This window comes from Lepidochelys olivacea, assembly GCF_965140295.1.
Source record: "Lepidochelys olivacea isolate rLepOli2 genome assembly, chromosome: 1".
In the NCBI taxonomy this organism is placed as follows: domain Eukaryota; kingdom Metazoa; phylum Chordata; order Testudines; family Cheloniidae; genus Lepidochelys; species Lepidochelys olivacea.
Window position 1 is genome coordinate 215269375 of NC_140411.1, and position 12134 is coordinate 215281508.

Here is a 12134-nt window from a genome sequence, read left to right on the forward strand (position 1 = left end):
GCTGTGGCAACTTTAGGGCTATGTAACCTGTGCAGTTGCATTGGCCCACATACTTCTGTGTCCCATGGCACATTCACACACCAGACAGTGTCACTCCAAGTTTCATGTGTGTTTTTGTGGCACCCACAGGCCATGGTACCGGTGCATTTCCATCCTCACTCCCTCCTTGGTTAGTTGCCCTTCCTCTCCACCTCTTGGCTTGTACACACCATGAGGTTTTGAGGAATAGCCATGGGCTTCCTAGTACAGGGCCCCATTCCCGCTTGCTAGCGTTGGAGGCAGAGTACCCTGTCCCAGTTGGCTCCCTAGACAAAAGCAGAGACTTACCCCATAGTAACAATCCAAAACACTGAATGTAGCCAAACATGTTCATGAGCTACTTGGTGGACGATGACAAAACCACACATGTAAGCAGGGTTACTAGACAGTGGCTGTTAAGTAGTTATCCTGTACATAGTCCCCCTGGCCCAGTGATGTATCCTGGAGAGATTACATCAAATAATTGCACAAGGGATGTCCAGTCACAATAGAACAAGGAGAGCACTGTCTGTCTGGCTGTCTGTCTGCCCTTAGTGGTCTTGAAGGATGCTTGGGTGAGGTGTCACCTTTTTGCAGGAAGTTCAGATCGTGGCTGGCTCACTAGCTAGAAATTTGCTTCTGAGTCCTTTGGTTGGCTTGCACTGTCTATACAGCTGGAAGTCAGGCATCTTGCGTGGGTCTTACTGGAGCACAGAATGGAGACTAAAGTACAGTAACTCCTCGCTTAATGTTGTAGTTATGTTCCTGAAAAATGCTACTTTAAGCGAAACAGTGTTAAACAAATCCAATTTCCCCATAAGAATTAATGTAAATAGAGGGGGTTAAGTTCCAGGGAAATTTTTTTCACCAGACAAAAGACTATATTTTATATAATATAAGTTTTAAACAATTTAATACTGTACACAGTAATGATGATTGTGAAGCTTGGTTGAGGTGGTGGAGCCAGAGGGTGGAAGAGGGTGGGATATGAATGTCTTACTGCTAAATGATGACCTAGCACTTGGCTGAGCCCTCAAGGGTTAAGACATTGTTATTAATGTAGCCTCACACTCTACAAGGCAGCACGAATGGAGGGAGCGGAGACAGCGCGGCAGAGAGAGACAGAGACACACACCGCACCGTGTGTAAGAGAGAGACGTGAACGCTGGCCTCACTCTAAGTACAGTGCCTGTTTAAGTAGATCAGCAAGTTGAGACAGCAGCTGCTGCCAGGTCCTGAGCCCTGTCGTGTCCTGCTCTGTGTATGGGGTAAAGGAGCGGGGGGAAGGAGCAGGGGGAGAGGGATACCCTGACATTAGCACCCCTTCCCCCCCTCCCTTGCACAGCAAGCAGGAGGTTCCCTGGAGCAGCACACGGCAGTGGGGGGAGGGACAGCTGGACTGCCCGGCAACTGATAGCCTGCTGGGTGGCTGCCGCACAGGGAGCTTAGGGAAACTGATAGTGGGGCTACCGGCCCACCCTGGTTCCAAGCCCCGCTCCAACGGGCTGCTTTTTCTGCAAGCCGTGGACAAAGCAGGCGGCTGCCCAACAACGTTATAAGGGAGCACTGACCAACTTTAAACGAGCATGTTCCCTAATTGATCAGCAACGTAACAATGAAACAACATTAATCGGGATGACTTTAAGTGAGGAGTTACTATACCTGCTTCAGCTGTCTCCCAGCTTGTCCCTTTTTACTATTCCAGCTCTCTGATCTACTTTCACCCCTTGGTCCTGGCATCCACAGGCTAGTTTCTGTGCCTGCCCTTATGCCATCCATGGCTGGGCCTGGCCTAAAATACAAAAGGCACAGAAGTGGTGTAAAGCCATCTTTTTCCCCTTCCCCTTGTTCCCTATGCTCAGCTCATATCTGGTGCAAGGGAGAACTGGGCCCAAGATGTTCCTACCCTGATCCACCTGAGGCCATCCATTCCTTTGCTCATATAGAACAAAGCAGAAGAGAAGAAAAAAAGCACAGTCTTCAAATAGGACATTTTCCATAGTTTTTCAGTAGGTAAGTGAAAGTAGGCGCCTAAAGACCTCTGAGGGTCTTGGTCTTTGTATAGCTTCCCCAACTGCAAAGCCCTGGGAAAATGCCATCTAGGCATACAATGACCCTCTCGTCTGCTATCCTGTCTCTGATAGGGTAAATGCTGAAAGCTTCAAAGGAAACTGCAATACATCTCATTATTATTATTTTTTACTTTGTCCAAACTATGTAAGGTACCTTGCCAAATAGAAAGATATAATCCATGCCCAGGAGAGCTAACAGTCTAATCTTAGATATAAATAATAAAGCACCTAATGATACAGTATTCAAGGCCCTTCATTTTTGCTATTTATTGATTTTCGCTGAAAAATTCCCAGGTGTGCAAAAAGCCAGTATTTTGGTTTTACTGATTTTCACTCAGATTTTGGCTTTTTTGCACCTGGCATTGCTTTGGAGACGCTCCTCTCATGATACTAGCCCTTCAGCATGGCCCAGGGCACAGAGCCCCATCCACTTCCCCTGCTGGACAGAGCCTGTGCAGGGCAACCGGATGGGGTTGTGCTGAAGGGTTGGGGTCAGCAGGGGGCTCTGTCCAGCAGAGGGATCCGTACTTATAGGGGTGCAGCCTCCTGATCCCCTCCTGATCCTGGCACTTCTGCGCAGCCCCAACTGCTTCCTCTCCACAGTAGGAGAGTGAGAGGGGCAGGGAGCTGGGTCCCAGAAGCTGAGACCACCTGACCGCAGCAAGGAGTGGAAGGCTTCCTAGGGTAAGTACCCTCCCCCACACCCTGCCCACTGCACCCTGTGAGTACCAGGCACCCCTCCCCTCCCCTCCATGTGAGTATTGAGCACTCTTCCCCTACTCACCCACTGCCCTTCATTTTTGGTTTTTACTGATTTTCTCATGTTTTTTTAAATTTTTGAATAAACACAAATACATTCCCAGGAAATTAAAAAACAAAACCAAAGCTGAAAAAGAAGGACCTTGACAATATTATACCACTTTATTCCAGGAAGGAGGTCAGCAAGGACTGTGGGTGGAACTTCAGTGTATATCCGGATGCATGAGAACTCGAAGACCCCTGTATTTTCCTAACTGCAGATGAGATATTTTTCTAATCCCGGTCAATGAATGCAGATTAACGTGGGCTCTGCATGATGATGTGTGTCATTGCATGCTGTAGTGTGTAGACTCCAGCCCTGTAGCTATCAGAGAAAAGACACAAACTCAGGTTTTTCAAATGAAAAGAAACCAAGACTTTATTACGGCTTCAGGGGGCAGCCCCCTCAGTCTCTCACAATGAGTAGCTATCTAGCTTTTAAAGCTCTGGGGGAAGGGGGAGCCATCAGTGACTACTGAGAGAGATGGATAGAGAGGAACTACTCGACCCATCAAACCCCTCCAAGGAATGGAATATAGGCAGGGTGCAGGCAGAAGCAAAATCCTTCTCCCTGGAGGATTCGGGGCAGTAGATAAATTTAGCTGTGTTCCTCCTGAGGTGCTGGAGACGAGTCCCAGTTTATTCTCTGCTCAGCTTGTCACCAGCCTAAACAGAAGAAAGAAAAACACAAACAAAAGTGACCACCCTATAGAAACAATGGTCCAGATTCACAAGGTGCTGTGCATCACAGAGCAATTCAAAACAGTCAGTGCATCATCTGGCCCAGTGCACTTCCCCTGTTTGTTTTCAGTAGAGTCTTCACTGCCTTACATCTGGTGTCACTGCCATTCTGATTTGGTAGAGTTTTACACCCAACTTTTCACAAGTTGTCACGGTTCCACAGGTCTGGTGCTCTCAAACAGATCTGGAACAGTCCCTGGGAGGATCCCTTCAGTGTGTCAGCCCCCTTAAGGTCACACTCTCTCACTGGGGTAAGCCACTCGGCTTTATCGCCTCCAGGGACCCAACCTCAGAGCCTTCAGCACCCCTGCTTCATGCCGTGAGCTCCCTTCAGTGAGTCCACCTGAGTTGGACACATGAGGGAGACTTACACACCCAAAGGGAGCAATGCATCCCCAACTTCCCGACTCTGCTGTGACTCTCAGCCAGCATAGAAAGTCCTTAGTTAGCACAGAGAATGGAAATTTACAGCAAAGTCCATCTGGGTCAGTCTAGAACCCAGAGCCCTCTGACCCCTCTTTAGTCCCAGTCCAGAAGCTTCCCTCTGACTCCAGCAGCCCACACAATACAACCCCCCTGGTCCCTCCCCAGTCCTTTGTTCTCCAGTTGGTCACACCCAGCTGGCTTCCTAAGGAGGGTGGCTGATCCATGGTCGTTTGTTGCAAGGTACCAAATGTCTGAGTGAGTGGAGCGGCCAGTGTCTTCTGGGATAATCCATGGGCATGGGGACAGGGGACCTAGGCAGCTTGGCATCAGTTACACCTATATCTCTGGGTCTCTGCAACAAGTAACTACACTTTTCCTCCCACCTATTTAAACATGCCCCACATACGGGAAACTGAGCCACATACAAAAGTCATCCAAAATGCTGTGAAAAAGTCCAGTGCCATCACACAAGTGTATTATTATTTTTTATTGTTTGTATTGCCATTGTGCCTAAGAGCCCCAGTCATGGACCAGGAACCCACTATGCTAGGCACTGTACAAACACAGAACAATGACTCAATACATTGTGCCCATCTGTCTATAACTCCCTGGATCAGTCCATAAGGTCTATGTTCTAGTGCTTTGTCCAACCTGAGGTTTAAATGAGTCATGTAATGGTGCTTCCACCACACCCCTCAGGGAGATCATTCAACTGAACATCATTCAACAGTCAAAACTCCCCCCTGTATTCAAATTCATCCCATTAACCCCAGGATCTCCTCAGAAACCACTTAGCTATTCCTCTTCAGGTGCACTCTTTCCAATACACGTAGAATGTTAACATGGCCACCTTAGTCATACTCTGGAGAAGCTATAGTTAATTCTTTTGAGCTTTCCTCATGTGTTAACAAGTACCCTGAAAAGGAATATTTGTGTTGGGTATCAGGAAACGTTTCCTAACAGCAAGTTTCTATTAGACTGTGAAAGGGAAGTGGTGGAAACCTCATTGTTTGGGACATTATACTAGACTGGACAAAGCCCTGCAGAATATATGGAAAACAACCTTGCAATGGCTGGGAGAAGGAAGGATAAGATTGTAGGTCTTTGCCCATTGCTAGCATTCTCTGCATCCAATGTCCCTGTTGCATCCTTGAACCTCTGATTTTGCCAACCCAAACAAAAACCAATGGCCAGCCTACCTTGACTCTCCACACCAGAGTGCTCGCCAGCAAGGCGTAGAGCATGGCTTTCCACAAGAGCACCAGGTAGGTGAGCTTTGTAGAGTTGCCAGATCGCATGTAGGAGTCTGTAAATCAAACACTGATTATTTATGGAATTATATAATCTGGGGAATCTGCATCTAGAGTATCAACAGTCGAATAAGAAATCCACAGCGAGGAATAGAAGGTCTTACTATACATCACTGAAAAACTGGGCTGGATATCTGATTACACCAGGCACTCAAATAAAGCTGAATAGCATGGCATTTGTATTTATATTCCTGATATTCACTGGCTCTTTAATGCTTTTAATGACTCACGGAGCCATTGGGAAAATACCTGTTTCATAGATGGGCCTTCTATGAGTAATGACTAAGCCGGTAACTTTCCAATCTGAAGATATCTGCTGTTCATAATTATACTGAAGGAGAGGGAAGACCGAGGGAGCAAATCTGATTGGATGACGAAGGTCCCATGATCCCTTTTGTGAAATTTACAAAGGGAGCCCCCGCAGGTGGCAATCTCAGTGCACTGTCTCTCACATGCAGGTTTTTCTTTTGTACTTTTTAGTTATCTTTTCTTCATATACTATACCGGACATTTTAGGCTGGAAGTTCTTGCTTCTCTCTTAGCGCAGAGAAACATAACACATTTCCTCCACGTACTAGTCTAGTCTCCTGTGGGCTGTAGTACTTTGGTCTAATTTTGGTTGTTGGCTTTAGTGTGGCGGTGTTGGGTGGTGTTGGTGGCCTGTGATATTCATAAATAGATGATCCGGTGGTCCCTTGTGGCCTTAAACCCTTCCTGACACACCCTGTACATAGTGTCTGCTAGTAAGGGAGTTTAAACTCCTGGAGAGATAGAGGCAGTGAGAGGAAATGCCTACCTTCAGTGATGCCACATCCTGAAAGGCAAAGAAAGGATTGTAAGTCACAGCTTTCCTCAGAGCTGACAGAATACAGGCTTCAGAGTTTCTGGGATGTTACATACTGATGGTATTAGTGGTACTTACTCATATTATTTAGATTATAGACTCTTCCGAGTGTTTCTTAGCTAAATTCTATAGAGAGCTATGAAAATGTACTTGACTATATACACGTATAAAAAGACTATGCACATGCAAATATGTATCCCTGTGAACATACACATATAGTCCTGGCACATACTCATACATGTACATGTATATGTGTGTCCATGAACCTGCACATTTGCAGATGACACTGTCTTTCTCTTTGTATTTCTGTCAGGATTATTTTCTCTCTCTTTCATCTCCTTTTGCTTTTGTTTCCACTTTGATTGTTTTCCATTTCATACGATAACGTAATGCTCAGTTGCTACTCACCATCTCCACCTCTGATCACTTTATACTGGATCTCATCCAGGTGGAACTTCACAGCACACCGGAAACTGTTCTTGGAGTTGAACCACTCTTTGGTTGAGATCCTCAGGCGGCTGGTCAGTGAGTATGATTTTGATGTTTTATGCCAAGTGGAAAACTCATCTGTCCTCACCCCATCTTCCCTCTCAGCATCATTCACCTGCCAGACCAGCTTGATGTGGTCGGGGTAGAACTTTGTGGCCAGACACACCAGAGTGGCCTTCCCCTTCTCTTTGATCTCCTGCTTTGATGGAGGAAAGATGGCCACTTCGGGGGAGGTGATAGTGAGCTCATCCTCTGGAACAGAAAGCAATATGGCACAGACAGCCCTGCACAAACCCTCTCCTGCCTTGTGCCAACAATCCCTCAGGGTACTGATTGTGTCTTTGCTCTCTATACAACATTGACAATGCAAGGAAACCACACAGACACAGCTGGATCCCAAGGCACCATGTTTACTAACTAGATCAGAACATAACAGGCCTAGCTACATACAAACTATGGCTGAGACAGAGTTCTGGTGCCTTCTGCAACAGAAAACTGGGAGGCACACTAGGGGACTCCAAATTCCCAAATTATTTAAAGGGATACTACCAAACCCATTCCTCCATCCTGACAGGGAAAAGTATCCATGGGTATTATCAGACAAAACATGCAGGGTGTTCCTTGTGGGCAGTGTGCTGCGTCGTAAGACACAAGAAGCAATATGTTCTTGGCAATTACAGAGTGTTTTGGGGAGGTGTAATAAGACACAATAGTGTATTACTCAGAATTATACTACAGTGTGATCGGTTCACAGGCCCCATTCAGGCATTGGCGGGAAAGGGGTTAACCTTCCCCCGTTGGCTGGAGGAAGGCTCTCCAGGAAGAGCCCTGGAGCTGAGCTGAGAGATGGACCCTCACCAAAGTGATCAACTCCTGATCATTGCTTTAGCCTTAACTGGCACAGCCTTACATCTTGACTTTCAGTTTTGGCTGTTGTATATGTGCTTGGCCCTTAAAGGGGCATCACATTCCTTACAGAAGCTTCTCTGTTTTATTACAAAGGTGCCAAACTCCTGCTAGAGATGTAGAATCTTTTCCTGACTTGGCTGGCCTGTTGTGGCAAACCCTCAAGGAATAGAGTGGAGACATGGAAACAGATAGAGGCATACAGACAGAGAACACCCCTTTGGGAACGTGGCATTCTGAGATGCAACATGCCCTGAGTTACTGATGATAAGCTCACATCATCTTATTCTCCCCTTAAAATGTTAGCATTAGTTTTGAAGCCACAGTATCTAGTATTTCCTCTTCCTTGTAGGCACCTCTCTGCCATATGAGAAAACCCATAAGATGAGAAATTCCACATTGCCCAAGGAGTGAGAGAAATTGTTCAAGGACACCTGAGGTGAATAGCTAGGAGCAATGGGATGAAAATGAGCAAAATGAAATGTTTCCTGAATGGCAGGAAACATGACCTGATACCAAGGTTCTGGAATAGCATGAAATAGTCTACCCCAGGGAAGAAATGCTGGAAGCCTCATTACTTAAATCATGTAAAACTGGGATTGGACAAACCCCAAGGGAACGATTCTGCATTGGTGAAAATGTGGGGGGAATGAACTAGGGGATGGACAAGATGTGACCTAGATATGATTTCCATCTCTACTTTTTTAAATTCTTCACCCTAAATTAGCTTTATCCTCCCCTTTATATCCTCCCTGAAATAAGAATATCCTTCTTGTAGATTTGGGGACAAGAGTGATGAGGACATACAACTTTGTCTTTGGTCTACTTGCTCAATAACATTTAGTCTATAGGATAAGAGACTTCAGTAGAAGTCAGCTGGGATTTTATGTATTTTATTTGGGGCACAGAAGTTGCCATATCAATGGTCTGTGCAGTCTGGTCTCCAACACTGGCCAAGTCAGGCATCAGAGGAAGACTTAACCACTTCATCATGCATAAACACACACATACATTTGCACAAGCATGCATAGGCACACTTCGTTCAGTACTTTACACTTACTTAAGATTTGTGTATTGTTTTGAAAATATTGTATAAGTGACAAATTTAGGCAGGGAGCATTTCTAAAGCACCCACCATTATAGTACTAAGTTTCTCCCTGTTGGAACCCTTGCAGTGAAGAGTTGTGTAGCAAAATCAAACAAATCACTGATCTTTTTGCAGCTCCAATATAATTACTGAGAACATGAAAATGCACACTGCATTTTTTCATGTTCTCTGTATATACATGTATCTTCCTACTGTATTTTCCACTGCATGCATCTGATGAAGTAGGCTTTAGCCCATGAAAGCTTATGCTCAAATAAATTTGTTAATCTCTAAGGTGCCACAAGTACTCCTTGTTCTTTCTGCTGATACAGACTAACACAGCTACCACTCAGAAAACTACAATTACTGTTATCCCCTAATGAAATGGGTTCCATTATGAATGCTTTCCAAGATCCCTGGAAGCACCATACTGAATGAAAGGCAATAGGTTAAGCATATCCTACGGGGATATGTCCATTTCAGAGAGCTAGCATATCATGCAGCTCATTGGGTCTGACTGGCTCCTGTAGAGGAACCATTTCTAGGGTGCGTGAAAGTCAGTGGAGGTTTTTATCTGACGTGGAACCTGACTTGGAAGTTTTAATTTGGATTCCAAATCCTGGTGCTTTATTTCAGCAATTAATATTAACCACGACAGTCAGTGCTCACCTAGTACAGTGAGATGGGCTCCCTCCGCAAAATTTAGTGTGCTGGCTGCAGAGCACAGTAGTAGGGGTCTGGTAGGAAACTGAGCAGCTGCCTCCCCTTCCCCATAACCAATACTGTGACTATGGGGGAGCTATGATCCCTTTTCCTGTTCCCACCATCATAATTAGTGTTTTGTTTTACAAACTGTTCTCAGTTGCCTTCAAAGCCTCTCTGGCATACGTAAATGCTCAGTGTGCTTATAGATCCTGCCCTCAAGGAATAGAGAGTGGAGGAGACATGGAAACAGAGAGAGAAACAAAGACAAAGAGACAGACAGAAAAAAAGAAGGACAAAGAGAGAGGGATGGAGAGAAAGAGAGAGAGAAAGAAAGGCAAAGAAAGAGACAGAGCTAGAGAAGGACAAAACACAAAAAGACAAGGTAGGTGAGCTAATATCTTTTATTGGAACAACTTCTGTTGGTGAGAGAGACAAGCTTTCAAGCTCCATAGAGCTCTTCTTCAGGCCTGGAACCAGACTTCTCTCACCAACAGAAGTTGGTCCAATAAAAGATATTAACTCTCCCCTCTTGTCTGGGACCAACACAGCTGCAACAACACTGCAAAACACACAGAAAACATAGAAGGCCAGAGAAATGGGTGGACTAGGAATGAAACAGAGAGATTGAGACATACAGGCAGACACATAGAGAGAATCTGAAAGAAATCTATTGATACAGTAGCCTAGGAATAGTCTATTTTATATACCCACTTGCCAAAGTCAATGTTTTTTGATGGGTGAGTACACGATCATTGTTTTTTTCCCCCTTATTTTCACAGCAAGAACAATTGGGTAGAGACTGTGCCTTGAATAATTGTCTTGCCAGTTTTCCCTCACTTCCACTTGTGTGAATGCTACATGTCACTAGCATAAGCGAAACTTTTAAGCGTCCTTCAGGGGAGTGAGGAGATAAATCATGACCTCTTACCTGTAACAGTGAGCATAGTGCCAGCTCCGAAGATAAGGGGAGAGGTATTAGAACACAGCTGTAAGCTGTCAGAATAAAACCCACAACAGCTAAAGCCTGGCCCAGCCCCCACTGCTCCCCAACTCAGGAAACTTTGTAGCAATCATGGCTAGATTGCATTATTGGAGACTGCAATCAGACTATTCTCCGGCATTTGAGAGCAAAAGACAGGAGGCAAAGAGGAGCGTATGATTCTACAACGTCCTTCCTATGTTATCTATCTCAAAACAGCCCTCAGAGAGGGTGAAAGAGAGGGACAAGAGAGAGGAACTGTGTGTGGGAGACACAGGGAGACAAAGAGAGAGAGAGGGAATAAGAACATTACAGAGAGAGGAAAATCAAGAAAAAGATAGAGTGACAGACAGGCAGTCGGACATTTTACTGGGGTCAGTGAGAGAAGAATGTAGTGGAGCGCAACCGTCCCAGAGATGCCATCAGGCTATGCTCTCCCTAACTACCCTCCCCCCCATGGCCCACAGCCCAGGAGCCAGTAGCCCGTTACTTACCCAACACCGTTAGCCTGGTCCCGTCTCCAAAGTACTGCTCACGGTTGTTACACAGTGAGGCAGGAGAGTTGCAAAAACCACATGGACTGGGGACGAGTCCCCCATCCCCAACCTCCTTACTCCCTTCAGAAATGGCTGGAGAGAGCTGTTACTTCTTCCTTTCTCCTGTCATAGGACTCCCAGTGAGTGTTCATGTTATAATACACCTCAGCCCAGGGAGGACACGAGAAGTGAGTCACTGCAACCCCCCAACCATCTCATTTTATCTTTTTTGGCCCTATGTAATTGCTCTGTAGAGTGAGGAGATTGACCTAGTCCCATGGCTGAATCCAAAATGAATTAGACACATATATGGCTCAGAATACAACATGCAATAACACCAGCTAGGGTAAAAACACCAAAACTATCAATCCACAGGTTCCAAGGCTTGTGTTGGCCATTGCTTGGTGTCAAGCCTGCCACTATGATACCAGATGGCACTAGCAGCTACTTTATGGATGGGGTGGGGGTCACACATGCCTCTGCAGCATCTAGTATTAGCTGTGGGTCACTGGACTAGATGGACCAGAGGCCTGTTCCAGTAAGTGGGACATAGGACTAGGTGAAGCACTGGTCAGGTCTCCAATGGCAATACCTCAATAATATCACAAACAACACACAACTCAGGCCTCTCTCTTACCTAGGACAGTGAGTTTGGTGCCATCGCCGAAGTATTGTCTTTCAGAGTTCACACCATTATGCAGCTGCAGGAAAACCTACCTCCAAACTCACTCTGCTGAATCACCCTGCAATCTATCCCCCTCCTCGCCATGCACCAAAAGAAGGAGAAACCAAAGGCACAGCAAATTATAATGCCATTGAAATAACAGATGGAAACCAGCTGTTAGGTCACACCAAATCCATCCCTGCTGTGGGGCAGCGCAGGACAGGTCCCTGCAGTGTCTTCTTCAGGGCTCTATCTACTCCAGGTTTAAATGACTCAACTGATGGGAGACACAGTCAGACTCACTGTAGGAAATACTTTCTAATATCCATCCAGAATCCTTCCCTTTGCTCATGGTCATCTCTCTCTCCCCTCTCCCCCATCTAAGTTTTATCTCACTTAATGTTTATGCTCTGTTAAAACAAATATTGATTCATTTAAGGTTGGCGGGGGCCTTCCAGATCATTCCCCTCCGTCGTGGCAGGACTGAGTTCACTGTCCCTAAACCATCCCCAATAGTTGGGCTTCTAGTGTCTGCCTTGATCTCCAGAGATAGTGATTC

General features: G+C 45.7%; 1 gene segment (V, D, J or C); it reads right to left on the bottom strand.

Annotated features, from left to right (window-relative positions):
* Positions 1–3240: 3240 nt before the first annotated feature.
* LOC311519315 (T-cell receptor beta-1 chain C region-like) lies at positions 3241–10397 on the bottom strand. The segment is given in 5 exons: positions 10325–10397; positions 6618–6950; positions 6162–6179; positions 5255–5361; positions 3241–3554 (listed from the first exon to the last, which is right to left on the bottom strand).
* Positions 10398–12134: the final 1737 nt, after the last annotated feature.